Source organism: Dipteris shenzhenensis, chromosome 7 (genome assembly GCF_047967505.1).
Source record: "Dipteris shenzhenensis isolate YYH24624 ecotype China chromosome 7, Dip_SZ_1.0, whole genome shotgun sequence".
Lineage (NCBI taxonomy): Eukaryota > Viridiplantae > Streptophyta > Polypodiopsida > Gleicheniales > Dipteridaceae > Dipteris > Dipteris shenzhenensis.
In genome coordinates this window covers 8,919,806-8,935,616 of record NC_141602.1, presented here as the reverse complement: position 1 = coordinate 8,935,616, position 15,811 = coordinate 8,919,806, and positions in this window count along the sequence as shown.

Genomic DNA, 15,811 nt, shown 5'->3' with positions numbered 1-15,811 from the left:
GGGATCATTTCATTGGATTTCTGACTCACTGTGTCAGTTTTTGCATTTTTCTGCCCGGGTGTTGGAACTCAAGTTTGGAGCAACCATTTGCAAATCTGTCAGTTCCGGTGGACTCAGGAGGTCCTAAAACTTCTATGTTGCTCATCATTCGCACTCCGATGGAGTTTACAAATAGCTCTGTTTCCAAAAACGTTTTTCAATCCGTGTGTTGGACCCAGTGATTGAGACCACAGTTTCCAAAACCGTCTGTCCCATTGCGTTTCGGATGCCCAAAAACCGCTACCTATCAGTTCTTACGCGATTCGATGGAGGATTTTCAGAGTTATAGATCTCTGTGTATTCGATTTCATCTCTCTGTTATGCATTTTTCATTCTAAGGTTTTGAAACCTTAGATTTATGCCACATGGCAGTGGATAAGTGTTGACTCCCATTTCTCACTCATCGGTTGGGATTTTGGAGTTCCAGCAGAAGAGAGATATTTGCAAATTTTCTTGTTGAGTCTGATTATGCAATGGCACCCATGTTTTGAGGCATCTCAGGTTCTATTTTCAGTAGCGGTCATTACCGTGGGACTATGATTTCTTGAGCATACCTTATGCAGATCACTCTGGTTGCAGTTTGAGTAGTGTGCCCTCATTCGTGGTGTGCATTGGGTTGCAGTGGATGATTTATAGGCCATTTGGATGCATTGCAGTCCTTATTGGATGCACTGATAGGCCCAAATTGCCTTGTGGGATGCTATTTTTATGGATGCTTTGCACATGGATGCTATTTTATGCTGAGGGATAGCTTTGACACATTGCAGGTGATGCACTGATAGTGCTATGCTCTCTTGGATGAGATATTATTAATGCATATGCTAGTGGACGGTGTTTATGCTTGAGTCATTTGGCACTTATTGGCATTTTGGATTGCCATTATAGTTGGCATTTTCTTTTGGGCCAGATTTGCTCATATGGATGCATAGCATATGCACATGAGTTAGATGCTTTGAGACATGAGTTTTGGTGATATTTCACTCTATTGTGGCATACACATTTGGGTGCACCTGGTATTTGGTGTGATTCTCTCTTGTAGGCACTACCATTTGGGATTTTTGCTTCATTTGCATCATGGCATCCTCTTCCATGTCTGAAAAGGAGTTTTTTAGAATTAAAAAGTTTGATGGGACAAACTTTTCTTTGTGGAAAGAACAAATAAGGGATGTGCTTATTCAAAAGAAGCAGATTAAACCCTTGGCAGGGATTGAAACTAAGCCTACAAATATGTCTGAGGATGATTGGAATGAGTTGGATGCATTAGCAAAATCTAATATTAGACTTCATCTTGCAGAGTCAATTTATTTCACAGTAGTAAATGAACAGACTACGGAAGATTTGTGGAAGAAACTGTGTGCCACTTATGAAAAGGAAACTGCCTCTAATAAAGTTTACCTCATGAAGAGGTTGTTTGAGCTGCAGATGAAGGAAGGGGTCTCCATTTCTTCTCACTTGAATGAATTCAATATTATTTTCAACCAGCTTCAGGCTCAAAAGATGACTTTTGATGCGGAGACTAAGGCAATATTTCTCTTATGTTCATTGCCATCCTCATGGGATACCTTCCGTATAGCTGTCAATAACTGGTGGAGTACCGAAATTTGATGATGTTGTGGGTAGCTTGTTGGCCGAGGAGATTAGACAGAAGTCTATGGACGGCAACAAGCAGGATGCAGCCTTAAATGTGCAAAGGGGTAGATCACAGTTCAAGGGGAAATCCCAAGAAAGAGGGAAGTCTCGTAGCAAATCCAGGGCATAGAACATTGAGTGTTACCACTGTGGCAAGAAGGGCCATATGAAAAAGGATTGCTACAAGCTGAAAAGAGAGCAAAAGAATAAGAAAAAGAATGCAAATTGGGGTGCAAATCAAAAGGAAGAGAGTCCAAGGGAGGACAAAGGAAAAGTGAAGATCGAGGAGATCAATGCAATCACACATGATAGTAACAATGATGTTCTCTTCATGTCTACTTTATCTGTAGAGTTGCTTACCACTTCACATGATGCATATTCCCAAGATTGGATTTTGGATTCTGGTGCTTCATTCCATGTTACTCCCCATAGGGAATGGTTCTCTACTTATGACAGTGGAAAGACAGGTTGTGTGCATCTTGGAAATGACTATGCATGTGACATAGTGGGAGTAGGTGACATAAAGTTTTCTTTTGCAAATGGGTCTGCATTTATTTTGAAACATGTGAGACATGTGCCTAAGTTGACCAAGAGTCTTATTTCAGTGGGTCAGCTAGATGATGCTCGTTTTCACACCACTTTTGGCTTTCAGAGTTGGAAAATTTAGAAGGGCTCTATGCTTTTGGCCAGGGGTGCCAAGTGTGGGACTTTGTATCCCTTACATGTATCAGGGGTATTTGATCATGTTGTTGCAATAACCGAGCAGCCAAGCACTTCTTTGTGGCATTGCAGGTTGGGGCACATGAACCAGAATGGAATGAAACTCTTATGCCGTTTGGGTTATGTACCGCATTTGAGTTTCTCTGATTTTAAATTTTTTGAGCACTGTCTCTATGGGAAGCAGACTAAATCAGCCCATAAAAGAAGGGGAAAGAAAGAGTTTGAAAAGCTTGTTTTGGTGCATTCAGACGTATGTGGTCCCATGCCTACACGGTCATTAGGCGGGGCTAAATACTATGTGACATTCATTGATGATGCAACTAGGAAAGTGTGGGCTTATGCTATAGCTCGGAAGAGTCATGTGTTCCAAGTATTTCAGAAATGGCTGGCCTTGATTGAGAATCAGTCAGGTAGAACGCTTAAATGCCTACGGACTGACAATGGTGGAGAGTATCTCTCTCATGACTTTCAGCATTTCTGTGATACACGTAGGATTAAGAGGGAGCTCACATCCCCTCATACTCCAGAGCAAAATCCAGTTGCAGAAAAGATGAATCGTACCATTCAAGAAAGGTTGCAATGCATGCTTTCCAATGCAAGTCTTTCTGGTGGTTTTTGGGCTGAGGCAATGAAGACTGCAGTGCATGTGATCAATAGATCACCTAGTAAGAGTTTGGATGGTGGTATTTCTGAAGAGGCATGGAGTGGCAAGAAGCCCTCTTACTCTCATTTGCGTATATTTGGGTGTGAGGCATATGCACATGTGCCAAAAGAGCTTCGAAAGGAGCTAGATCCTAAGTCTAGGAAATGCATCTTTCTGGGTTATGGTGAAAGTGGAGAGATGGGCTATCATCTCTGGGATCCAGAAGCAAAGAAGATCATACGCAGCCATGTTGTAGTCTTCAATGAGAAGAAGATGCATAACGCACCCATGACGGATGTGGAAATGAGGAGAATCACTTTCCAGGATGTGAATCCACCTACATATGTTGATAGACAGCAAGCTGTCCATGCACCAAATGTGCAAGAAATGGTACCACCAAGTACTCCCACAGGTATACAATCAAGGGTAGATGATGGATCATCTATCGGTGGAAATGATGAGCCAAATGTGGCTGATATGCAGGTGGGACAGCAAGCTGAAATGCCCTTGAGAAGATCATCTAGAGTGTCTAGACCACATTGATAGGTTTGTTCCAAGGGTAGACTATGTGATGCTTACTGATTGCGGGGAGCCTTCTTGCTACAGAGAGGCTATGATGTGCGAGGATCAACACAAGTGCGAGTATGCTATGCAATCAGAGATAAGTTCACTTATGAAGAATAAGACTTGGGACTTGGTTTCTTTGCCACATGGAAAGAAAGCATTGCCATGTAAATGGGTCTACAAAATGAAGGTCACAGGTGATGATGTGCCTAGGTACAAGGCCTGTTTGGTCGCTAAAGGGTTCAAGCAAGAGAAGGGTGTGGACTTTGATGAGATATTCTCTCCGGTTGTGAAGATGACCACACTTAGATGCATGCTTGGACTAGTGGCATCAGAGGATATGGAGCTTATGCAGATGGATGTCAAGACAGCTTTCTTGCATGGGGATTTGCATGAGGAAATTTACATGGTGTAGCCGGAAGGCTTTGAAGAAAAGGGCAAAGAGCTTTTAGTTTGCAAGCTGAAGAAGAGTCTCTATGGTCTTAAGCAAGCGCCTAGAGAATGGTATCAGAAGTTTGATGCTTTCATTCGGTCCCAGGGTTTTAGAAGGAGTGAAATTGATCACTGCCTCTACACTAAAAGGGCTAAGGATAATAGCCTGATAATCTTGGCACTATATGTGGATGATATGCTATTGGCTAGCAAGAATACTTATGAGCTAGATGCATTAAAGGCCAAGTTGCATGAGGCCTTTGATATGAAGGATTTGGGACTTGCAGGTCATATTCTTGGTATGCGCATCACGCGTGATCGGAGTAGGAAACTCCTTTGGCTTTCACAAAAAGAGTATGTTACAAAAGTATTGCAGCGTTTCAATATGGAGGGGGGGAAGGCAGTGAGTACTCCATTGCCTCCATATGTGAAACTAAGTCATACAGATAGTCCCAAATCAGATGAGGAAAGGGCCATGATGGCCAAGGTTTCTTATGCATCAGTAGTTGGGAGTCTTATGTATGCTATGATAGCTACTAGACCAGACATTGCATTTGTAGTGGGAGTTGTTAGCCAATATATGGCTAATCCAGGAAAGAGGCATTGGGAGGCAGTTAAGTGCATCATGAGGTACATGAAGGGTACCAAGGAGATGTGCATCTGCTTTGGTAGAGGAGACATGCGTGTACTTGGGTACACAGATTTAGACTATGCAGGGCATGTGGATAGTAGGAGATCCACTTCTGGTTATGTGTTCACCTTTGCAGGTGGTGCAGTGTCGTGGATGTCTTGTGCACAGAAGTGCGTTGCTTTGTCTACCACAGAGGCTAAGTATGTTGCAGCCACAGAGGGTTGCAAGGAGGCTATATGGCTTGATCGGCTAGTGGGAGATTTGGGGATTCATACAGGTGTACCGACATTGCATAGTGATTCCATGAGTGCCATTCAGCTAGCACAAAATCCAGTCTTTCATGCAAAGACCAAACACATTGAGGTCAGGTACCATTTCATCAGGGAGGTACTTGAGGACAAGTGCATAGAGCTTGTCAAGGTTCATACAGATGCTAACCCTGCAGATATGTTGACGAAGAGTCTACCTAGTCAGTGGTTTGAGTATTGTGGTGTATTGATGGGCATTGGATAGTATGCTCACTGGTTGTTCTCCCTTAAAGGCACATTGGTGAGAAGAACAATGAATTTTGCCGATTTGGGAATGCTTACTTTGAAAAGAGATCATGCACACTTCTTTGGAGATGTAGACATCATTATATGTGGAGACTCCTACCAGGCCAAGCCAGTCAAAGATTCATGGGTCTTCAAAATAGCCGAGAGAGAGCTAGAATGTCTTGCAGAGACATATTGGCAAACAATGCAGCTTTGCATCGAGCAAAAGCATGTACTTCTTGTTGCAAGGGGTCACTTCTCACACGCAACATGTAGTAGACCACAAACACTAGAGAATCAAAAAACACATGCAGCCTGCATACCAAAATTGAGATAAAAGAAGGAATGCTAGTAGAACTCTATTTAAGAAACATCGACCAACAAGACGGCCTAGTGAACGGTGCCGATGGAGTTTTCATGACAGATTCGACATCCACCGGGAGGGGCATAGTGTGGATACTATTCCCTTTAAAGACATTGGCATGCAATCACACCAACATAACATCGATGCTTATGAAAACAATATCGCAAAACAATGGACTCCTATTTTTAGAATAGTAAAAGAGATACAAGTAGGGCCATAAAAAACAAGCATCCTCACTCGAGAACAATTTCCTATATAGCCAGCAGCTGCAAGAAAATACATCATGCGTAAGGGCTAACATTGGAAAGACTCTCTTTCTCACCAAAGGGAGTACAAGGACACGAGCTAGCATAAACAGCACTATCCTGAGTCAAGGACATTGAAAGGTTTTGCCTATTGGAACCAATTTGAAATGAAAACTTCCACGTCGATAAAGATGTGCAAGATGAGATGCATAGACTCAACACAAACACTGTCTGGGTAATGATAGAGAGCTCCCATCAACAACAAAGGCAAAAAAAAAAAAAATTGCTGGCATCGCTAAACACAAGAGCACTAGTAAAATACATCGTGGATATTGAGGGAACCACAAAACTTATGGACTCCAGCATTATTTGTCTTTAGGAAATAAAGACAAGACACCAAAAGCAACACACACCACAAGGATTCAATGCAATCAAAAAGTTTTCTCACACAGGACAATGCACACTTGTCTGGAAACACTTGCTAATACACAGTGTTGAGACATACATGGAGCAATGAGTGGAAATAACATCCATTAGCACAATAATTCATGACAAGGTCTTCAAATCTTCAATGTATACAGGCCACCATCTCAAAAATATAACGTGTTCTTGACTTATCTTCAAAAACTAATAATGACCAATAGAAGAGCAAAATCATCAACAATAGTTTTAGGAGACTTCAACATAGACATGAGCAAAGCATCACCTGCATCCACAAACTTGAAAGGGCTCATGCAATCCTTAGCACTTCGACTATAGCTACATAAGCCTACAACTATCTACGGTTCACACTTGGCCCAAATTTGGAGTGGCTTGCAACCAGCAAAAATACACATGAAAATATCACACGTGTACTGGACAGACCACTGCATAGTTTACACGTATATCGAGTAGGTGATCGCCCACTTGCTTGGCCACAACAAGAGGGAGAGACGAGCCCTACCCATGTCATACTTCCTTGGTAGAAACAATCATTCTCAAGAGAACATAACCCACATAGGGCCCCTGTGGGAACCCCACCTTGTTAACCATCAAATGATATCCAAAATCCAACAGCTCACATGAAGCACATATGCCACATCGATTCACATCTTGATACAATGCCTCCTCGCATGCACACCATTAGTGCAATCAGCAACGCCCACCAACTTTCCATGCCCATAGACACATGTCCTACCACTCACTCCTTGATTCGCTAATGTGGACCACAGCGCACTAAGTCCATGAACGAATTACACCAAGCCACATGGATCGCCTCGCCTCCCCTTGCGGCAAACCTGTAGGGGTCATTGATCCTAGAGGCAACGAACTCCCACAGCCTCTAGCTGATCACCAAGTGGCCCCAATTCCATCAAGGAGGCAAGCTTAGCATCATGACAACTCACCTTACTAGCTTAGATGTTCATAGTTTAGACATTGGCAATTCATCAGGGAAGTAGGCTTAATGTGACAACTCCGCACGTTACTAGCTTGGATGTTGATTGTTCAAACATTGTAATGCAACAAAATCATTTATGAGTGTCGCAAAGGTGACAACAACATCTACAAGGAGGCAAGCTTAACATCATGACAACTCACCTTACTAGCTTAGATGTTCGTAGTTTAGACATTGGCAATTCATCAGGGAAGTAGGCTTAATGTGACAACTCCACACGTTACTAGCTTGGATGTTGATTGTTCAGACATTAGTAATGCAACAAAATCATTTGAGTGTTGCAAAGGTGACAACAACATCTACAAGGAGTGCAATCACACAAGATCTATTCTACCACTATGCAAAATGCAGAATTTAGACAGTTGAGATGCCATTTTTGTCAACCCAAGCCTTCAACGATAATACTCATAAAACTCAATGCTACAATTCACCAATCATTTTGTATTGTTTAGACCATTGTGTCAAGTAGCTTAAATAAAAACTTTCACGAACATATTAATTTGTTGCATGATTTTCCCTATGAGGGCAACTAATCATTTTAATGAGACATGCAAGGTGCAAAGCACACCCTACCCAACTAAAGGTCATGGTGCACTTGAGTTGCTTGATGTTGCTTGATGGGATAGTCATCCACATGTATGTCCACAATTAGGGCAATGAAGGAAACATTTTTTTGAAGGGTAAAAGTTTGAATAAGTTTGAGAAGAGGTTTAGGTCTTTCCACACCATGAAGTGCTTGAGTGCTTCCTACAAAGGTAATGACTTCCATATGAACATCCATCCTTGGAAATTTACCTTGTGCAATGTCAAAGTTTGAACATTGCAAATTGTCCATGGTGCTACCTCTCCTCTACTAATCCTTGTTGTGCTGCACAATGTTATTTGCACGATTTGTGAAAGAGTACTCTTCTTCTTGTCTTGTTGAAAGCATTTTTTATCCAATCTGTGGATCATTCAAAAATCTCATTATACTCTTTATCATCAATTTCCTAGGTTGAAGTCAATGTTTCCTGATCATTCCTATTTGCCATTAACTCAAAATAAGAAATGACATCTTTTTTCAAGGCCCTATCTAACTTGAATTTTTGGCAATCTCTTCCATGTCCTTCAAGTCTTCTCTATTCCTTGTGTTCTTTATCATTGCTCATGAGCTAAGATAAGACATTGAATATCCCTTGCTTTAAACTCAGCCAATCTCTATAAACATCTAAAAATCAAGGCAGTCAAGGTGACCATATGTGAAGCTTTGGGCAATTTTGGATTCACCTTTACAAGTTCTAAGTGGCCCAATGTGTTAGGAAGCTATTTATGTGTATACCTCACCCATAGAATCTTGCATCAATTGTTTATTAAACCAAATCAAATATCAAATCACATAGATCAAATATATTGAACTAACAAAAATCACAAACAAATATGCATTTACATCCCACTTCAACAAAACTTCACATTCCCTTGTTGGCATTGATGGTGGATAGCGAAATGTTGCCCGTTGACCCCCTGTCTGCTTTAGCAATTTTAGATAAGGTACGGATGTCATTCTCTTAGCCTGAATGATATTGGCGATTCTAGAGAATCAAGATCTCCACTCAATCATTATTTTGGCAATTTAAAATGATTATTGCACTTCTTTCCTATAAAATAAATTTAAGTATCAACTACAATAAGTTAGAATTAACAAATACAAACATATATGATGAGGTATAGATATAAAAGAATACAACTACATATACATATACAGCTTTCATAGCCCATGAAACTATTTGTAGCTATTGTTGTTATTTAGCTGCCTCAATTGATTGCTGACCTAAGATGACAATAACTTAGTCTTGAATTAACCTTCTCTCTATTACAAGTGAGGGTTCTCCTTTAGAATTAACAAATGCAAACATATAAAATATGCATATGATGAGGTATATATATAAAAGAATACAACTACATATAATACATCTTTCATAGCTATGAAACTGTGTTGTTGTTTAGCTGCCTCAATGGATTGCTGACCTAAGATGACAATAATTTTAGTCTTTGAATTAACCTTCTCTCTAATACAAGTGAGGGGTTCTCCTTTATCTTCATTCCATGGCACTAGATCTGTGGTCATATCCATACTATGTGGCTCCAAGCATCACCGGTAGCATAAAAAGCCTAGCCAACAACACTGTAGATGTTCATGATGTATCGGCATTCTTGGAGGAGCCTAGACCTGTCACCTAGGCATGTCCATTATTGTGGAGACGAGTCTGGGCTTCTAGGCATCCATGTGCAGATGGTAAAGCAATGCAATTGCCTACTGTATATTACGCCGTGTAAGCACGTTGCATGTGCTTTCATACTAAGGTGCCACATGGGGTTACGTAGTGGCTACTCTCTTTAGGTCTCTTATATACATGGCTTAGTCCTCTCGATAATATGCGGTGGGATCCAAGGATCTATACAACCGAGGGATATTGTTTAATGGGTAGCCCTTATCATACAATCCATACACGGCCTCATGAAGACCTTCATGCTCATTTCAATCAACATTTTCTTGAGGTGGATCATTTATATACTCATTAATGTGGCATTAATCACAAGATCCTTTGGCCTAGTGCTTCTTTTGCATACGTTGCCAATTCAACAAATATAGTCACCTAGGTCTTTGGAGGCTTACATGGCTAATTGGTCGCATTGGGATAGTTTTATAAGGCTTAGTTCTTTCAAACCTATGGTTCAAGGCCTTGGGCTTAGCTCCATAAACATGAGCCTTAATGCAATTAACTTAATCATAGGCATGAATACATAAGTAGGGATAAAGGCCACTCTTATTTACAATGGCCATTCCTATTTATACGGCCAGGCTTATGATCTTGACACTCCACTATTTTACTATTTATGGCCATTCTTCTTTAAGGCCATTATCCTATGTAGATTTTTTTTGTATATATGTACATGGATATTACACTCTTCTATTTCCTTATTTAGCCATTCTCCTACTTATTTTCATGGTGGGAGTAATATAGAAAGTGGATTCTCGGCAAAATTAATAGTAAAAGGAAGGGAAATACTTCTTCCCATTTCAAGATGTCATGGATGTTGCTCACCTTTGTGATTGGCATCCTTGATACTTTACGGCATTCTTCGATTGGCCATTCTTGTATTTATTTGCATGTGTGGTGGTAATTTGTGTGTGCAGGGATTTACAAATTTTCCAATTCATTTATTTTCTGTGGATTAATCTTTTACTTTACTTTGGACATCGATAACAAGTCTATCAATGTTATGACACCTGTCTTCCCTTCTGGTTTAAGCTATGATCCTAACTTAAGCTTGTTGGATGGTGGCAGGTATCAACATTGTTGGTTGAGGTTTTATGCAAAGGTTCTACCACCCAAAAAAAAAAACAATCCTAAAAATATATTTTTTGGGATTCAACTACATTTGCTCTTTATAAATACCTCTTTTTTAAAATCATTTCATGTTAAGTGTTGTGCATATCTTCTTGGACCTTCTTGAGGGGTTCTAATCTAATCTTAGCATGCACACACACACACGTGCACGTGTGTGCACACATGGACACATGCATGCATGCACACACACACACATGCACATGCATACACACACACACACTCACATGCACACGCACACGTGCATGCGCACCCACACCCCCCCCACACACACTTCCCGTCTCCTTGTTTCAAGGCTCGTTCCTATAGAGATAGAGACAGAGAATAAGGAACTAGAATTAAAATTCCATCTCACCAATGCCTTCCTTGCTATATTCCCTAATCTATGCTACTACTCTCTACTTGAGATTGCTTTCAAGGCTCGTTCCTATAGCCTTGCAAGTCCAGGATAAGTTGTTTCACATGCTCCTTTTGAAGCACTATTAGTGTGGTCCTTTTCTAGTTACAACTATGTCTTAGATTACTTGGATCCTCTTCCTTGCCTCCTCTCCCAATTCCCTTCTCTTGTGTCGCTTCCTCCCTTGTGTAGTTCTTGCAGCTCATAACTACTTTGTGTCAGCAATGTTCCCATAGTGGCGCATCGTTGCTTCCAAATCTTGGTTATCAACCTTGTTTGATGTCCATTCATCATTGGATCTCCACTCGAGGTGTTGTGTCATTTGTCGAGGCATTCTGAATGTCTCTCACCTAGGCTTAAGGGTTAGCACATTCTTTTGTGAACTCAATTCTAGCCTTGCAAGAAAGACTTGGTTTTATTGACAATGAAATTTAGGAAGCTCATCAAAGCTATCATCGATGAAGCCATGCTTGCAAAAAAGGATCAGTAGCTTCCTTATAGGTTTCTGAAGAAATGTCTCAATGCGCTTCTTTAGCAAGGTTATCATTGCTTCCATTCTAAGTGGTAAGAATTTTGAACTCACTACTAATGAGGCTGAATTTTCACTACTACCAGAGATTGTTCACATTGGATTCAATGTGGGACATTCAATCGAAGAAGAAAGAAATCGCAAGTTGAATAGCAAGATAAGTAGAAAACAAATTGGGATATAGCCTATGTCTTGGATTCAATACACAATATACTCAATTACGATTAGATCAACACCTAAGGCTAGCGGCAGCCTCCGATTCACTTACATGCTTCATTGCTACCACCACTCTCGCCATCAGCTCCACCCTCTTCACCATCAAAAACTACTCGTCCTCGTTCAACTACAGCTTCTTCTACACCTTGCAACTACCATTGGGGCATGTGGTGATTCAACCAATGCAGCATTGGTCTCCATATACATTCATCCTCAAGAATTTCATATTTACAACAAAGCTTGTTGGCCACATTTCGGTGTCCATGTGGGGCCCCCATGTCCCCATTTTCAATCCAATGTGGGAGGAACATCCCCATGCCTCGACACCTGAGATCCCTCGCTTAAAGAAAATGGCTCCCATCCAACTCACCATTGTTTCTATCGATGAAGGCTTGTTGTTGGCTGGTAATGCTAAAGTGATCTTAAGGAAACCTTTGCCTCCTCTCTGTATGTATATAATATATATTATATAATATATTATATATAATCTCTCTCTCTCTCTCTCTCTCTCTCTCTCTCTCTCTCTCTCTCTCTCTCTCTCTGTGGAGCGCGCCACGTGGTCTAGCCATTGCCAGTGTGGCCATGTGTAGCAAAGGCTAGCCCTTGCCTCTCTGGCAAGTCTCACGAGCCTTAAAGCAGTGGCCATGTAGTCCACCCTTGCCACATCATCACCTACAATGTCTGGCTGCTCACACCATGTCATCACCCTGGGTCCGCATGCATGCATCACGTCACCACGTTGCGCTCCCGAGCCACATCAGTGCCCCTCATCATCGGTCTTCTTGCATGCACCACATCACCCCACACCCACCTACTCGTGCCACATCATCACATAGTCTCTCGCTGTTTGCTTGATCATTGCATGTCATATGTGCCTCTATTCACTTTCAAAGCCTTCTTGCGCATGCTCACTGTGTTTCTGCGCCTATGTTCCATTGCCAAATGGCAGCTTGAGGATAGAATCAGACCGTGCACGTGGGACTCAGCTCTCCTTCTTCCCCTTACCTCACATTTATTAAACACCCTCCTTTGTTGCACATTCTCTACCCCTCCGTGCATTGATACGCGTGTGCTACCAGTCGTTGTGCAATGACTAGCAATTGAGCCTAAGCCTCACCTCCACATGGCAAGCCTTGCTCTGTAATGCACTGTCTGCGCCGGGTGTCCCACCTGTAGTCATACGCACTGCCACATGGCAGGTGCACACGCACCGCTCTACCCCTTCATGCATGCGAGCATCTAATCCCATCGGCCGCTCTCTCTAGAGCCGCATTTACTGTGTCCCACCTACAAGCTATGTATTTCCCTCAGCCCCATCCACGGTTACCAGGTGTTGGTCTGTCCAACAATCCCACATCCATCGTGGACTATGGCCCTTTCAAATTGTGCCACATGGCCTTTTTCTCTCTCCAAACAACTCCTCCTCTTTTTGAACCTCATCCTCTCTCCTCTGAACCTCCCAAACTTCCCTCAAACATTCGTTGTTCACGCAGGTATGGCAATAGTCTCCGTTAAGAATAGAATAGATTAAGTGGAAAAGAGCTATAAAGACATTTCTATATATATTTATGTATATAGAGAGACATGCATTTATATAAATACATTCTCAAAAGATATCAATATATAGATATCCACTCCCTTAATTAATAAAGGTGAATATAAGTTAGAATGACAGAGCAAATTCTAAAAAGAAGGGGTTAAAAAAGGATATGCTAATAGACCAAGTAGAAAATGAGCAGTAAAAGGGCTTAAAGTTAGAGGGGGAGAAAGGACCACCTCTTTCTTTACAAGAATATTTTAATTACTATTTCATTTAAATTTTAAGTAATCATATTAAAAATACAAGGACCATCTAAACATAATATTTTTTAAGAAAAAAAGGGAGCCAATGAACGAGGCAAAAAAGTAGATTGAAAAGAGGTTTTTTTTTTAAGTAATACTTAAAAATATCTAGATATACTTAAGTGAGCGAGAGAGAGAGAAGCCAGGGGTTGTAAATTATTCAAATTTAATTATATAAAAGGGAGAGAGAGAGAGAGAGAGAGAGAGAGAGAGAGAGAGAGAGCAAAAAGACAAGCAAGGGAAAAATGTGTGTGTGTGTGTGTGTGTGTGTGTGTGTGTGTGTGTGTGTGTGTGTGTGTGTCTATTTAGATTAAAAAGTCCCATCAATAATTAAGCCATACAATTAATTCCATCAATTGGAGAAAAGGTAAAAAAAGGGAAACATATAAGGACAATAATTTTTGAGAATCTAAGTTGAAAAATGAAACAACTCGAGTTTGCAAAAAATTTGACCAAAATTAAGAAATTTTAATAACATTGAGTTTGACAAACATAATTTGAAAACAGGCGTCGAATCCTCACGCAAGTCTAGATCTCGAGGTTGGGGTCCACTTACCTGCCACCATCCAAACAAACTAGGTGTTAGAACATCATAGTTACATATGGATAGACAAGTAATGCATGTTTTCCCCGGCTTGTTATCGCTTTACCTAGGAATATAGACAACCATATGGATTCTTAGATAATTAAAAAAAGTTTAAGTCACAAGTGGAGTAAGGAGTGAATGAGTGCATGGGTTGAGAAGGTATTAGAGGTACGGGACAATTAGTGGGCTTGGTGTGCGGGGTGGTTAAAAAGAGAGTGTAAAGGGGAGATTTCACGCGGGGTACATAAAAGAATAATTCATAGTCAAGAAAGTATATGTGTGTGTGTGTGTGAGAGAGAGAGAGCCAAAAAGTAATCAATTTGTCCAAGATAAGTGTGTGTGTGTGTGTGTAAGAGAGAACCAAAAAGTAATCAATTTGTCCGAGATAAGTGTGTGTGTGTGTGTGTGTGTTTTTTGGGGGGGAGGGAGGGGCGTGTTGAAGGGCCACGTTATAGGAAATCCCTTGCAAAAGGCCTCCATTTTAGAGCTTGGCCAAGATTAGTGCAAGCACTTCCCAACCATGGGCCGAGAGTTTTTTGATGACCTCCTCCATACGATAGTGTATCGAAAGGGCACAAGTAGTGGATGATCTTATGTCCAAAACTTTCATATGGACCTCTATGGAGTTGTTGTACATGATGTTCAAGCATCGCACACAAGAAATTATTGTTTCTTACATCTCACCAAGGATCTTAGTCTATTGGTTGTTTTGTCTGGACTCAAGGCGTCAAGATTTCCTAAGCACTTCACAATCCATCGAACTAACCCTATTGTTGCAAAATGACCCTCTGATGGTTTTTTGGTAGACTTGACTAACTATGTAAGGGAATGTGTGTTGTGTAGCTTGGTGAATGCAATGAGTGAATAATAGATCTTTAGAATTAAGATTTGGCTAATTATCTACTCCTCTAAAAATGAAGCCAAATAGCTACCATGTACATGGTCTAGGTAGTCATCCACGCCATTGTGACAATTAGTGGATGTGATGGGGACAGCCCATGGTTGGGTGGGGTGAGGTAAGGTTGATCAAAAAGGTTATATTTGAGTGATAAGTACTTAGCACAATTGAGTGGACAATGAGGTCAAAGATTAGTGAGGCAAAAGCAAGAGACCCCATGATGCAATCCATAACACAATGACGGCCTTTGTGAGGGCCACGTGTATGGTACCCTGACCTTGGCAATCTCTATAGCTCATCAAGTCCCATATCTTGGCGATGAGGTCCCCAAGCTACATAACCGTACCTTATTGTCCATATCCTTGGATGTCCTCAAAGTGCCAAAAGAGGTTATATTTAACCTCTACCAATGGAAATCCTAGCGTATTTTGAAGACTCTTAGGGAAAGTAGCATGCACCGTTATAGGTAAGGGGCTCTTGATGCGCTACATAAGTATCAAGCGTGCTTCACTTTCTAACACAAGTATATATGGTTGTAAATAAAATTGCCACTCCACCCAGTCTTCATAACCCTCCATCTCTGAGCATCTCTTACTTAAATCCATCCAAGTATTAACACATACTATTTGTAAATCCCCATGATTTCCCCATGTAAAAGTTACCCGCTGCAAAGTAAACATCTCCATCCATATCTAAGAGAGAATTGGGAGAAAGGGGCGTTG